This window comes from Rhopalosiphum maidis, chromosome 2, assembly GCF_003676215.2.
Source record: "Rhopalosiphum maidis isolate BTI-1 chromosome 2, ASM367621v3, whole genome shotgun sequence".
Taxonomy (NCBI): domain Eukaryota; kingdom Metazoa; phylum Arthropoda; class Insecta; order Hemiptera; family Aphididae; genus Rhopalosiphum; species Rhopalosiphum maidis.
Window position 1 is genome coordinate 72665363 of NC_040878.1, and position 1113 is coordinate 72666475.

The following is a 1113-nucleotide window of genomic DNA, read 5'->3' on the forward strand; positions in this document are numbered from 1 at the left end:
AAGCCGTAACGATAATGAAAAACTAAAATTTACAAAAATTAATACAATAATATTTTAACTCTGTCTCGAAAATCAATTCATTTAAGAAAACGCCATTCCTGCATTTGTTGTTGTCTCCGTTTAGTTATAAAATGTATAGCTATTTCATTTAATACTATGTTAGAACCAATATTATAGTATAATGAGTTTTTTTTTAATATAAGTACCTATCAATTGATACATTATTGTAATTTATTATCGTCAAACTCATAAGTTATGATGGTAAGACCATTATTTGTATACGGAATTTGTATTCTCAAATTAAGCGTGTTAAGATTTGATGAATTAAATCTATTTAATTTTTACTCCTACATCGACAATCGACTATATCGTAGTAATTTGCATTCTAACTATCTCAAATAGTTTTACAGAAAAATAAAAAGAAAAAACCAACTTCAGGGATTCGCCTTAATACAAAGAGTTAAGACCGTTCTAGAAACCCATAGACAAACATAATAGGATAGTCAATTAGCAATAACTAAATATTAAATATATCAATACCAATAAAGTATAATCAAACACATCAAATCTGTTAATTCGTTTAACGCGAATTCGTCACAGCACAGTACTCGCGGGCGTGGCGACCTCTTATGAATTATTATGATATGATTAATTTACGCGTTCGTCGCGACGCCACCGCGCCGGTGTGTCGACGGCAGATGGCGCTATTGGCGATGCGGTGTCCGGACCGAGCGCGGAACACGTCGGTTTCCGCTATGCGGAATGGACGCGGACCGCCGTACCGCCGCGGACGGCCGCGGCGCGCACCGGGTACGCGATACGACGGGTCGGCGGTCACTCGGAATCCGGAACCGACCGAACCAGCGCGCGAAAAAGCGCCGCGTCGCACGTGCACTCTGCGCCGGAGCCGCGGGACGGACAGTGCATAAGGGCGGGTGAACGGCGGCGGGACGATCGTGCCTTAAACTAATGAGTAAGGAAAATTTACAAGCCTTGGTGACGCTTGGCTTCGACAGTCACGAACTGTTACCTTAAATTTTTTGAAGGGTATAGGTCGTCCCCTTGACCGGTCCGCCTACTTTGCGGGCTGGTCGGGCGATAGCGATCTGCCCT

At 42.4% G+C, this 1113-nt stretch overlaps 1 non-coding gene across 1 annotated transcript; it reads left to right on the plus strand.

The window, feature by feature from the left end:
- The first annotated feature begins 956 nt into the window (after positions 1–956).
- On the plus strand, positions 957–1113 carry LOC113555328. The gene has a single exon (XR_003405352.1). It is a non-coding gene; the product is annotated as a U12 minor spliceosomal RNA (small nuclear RNA).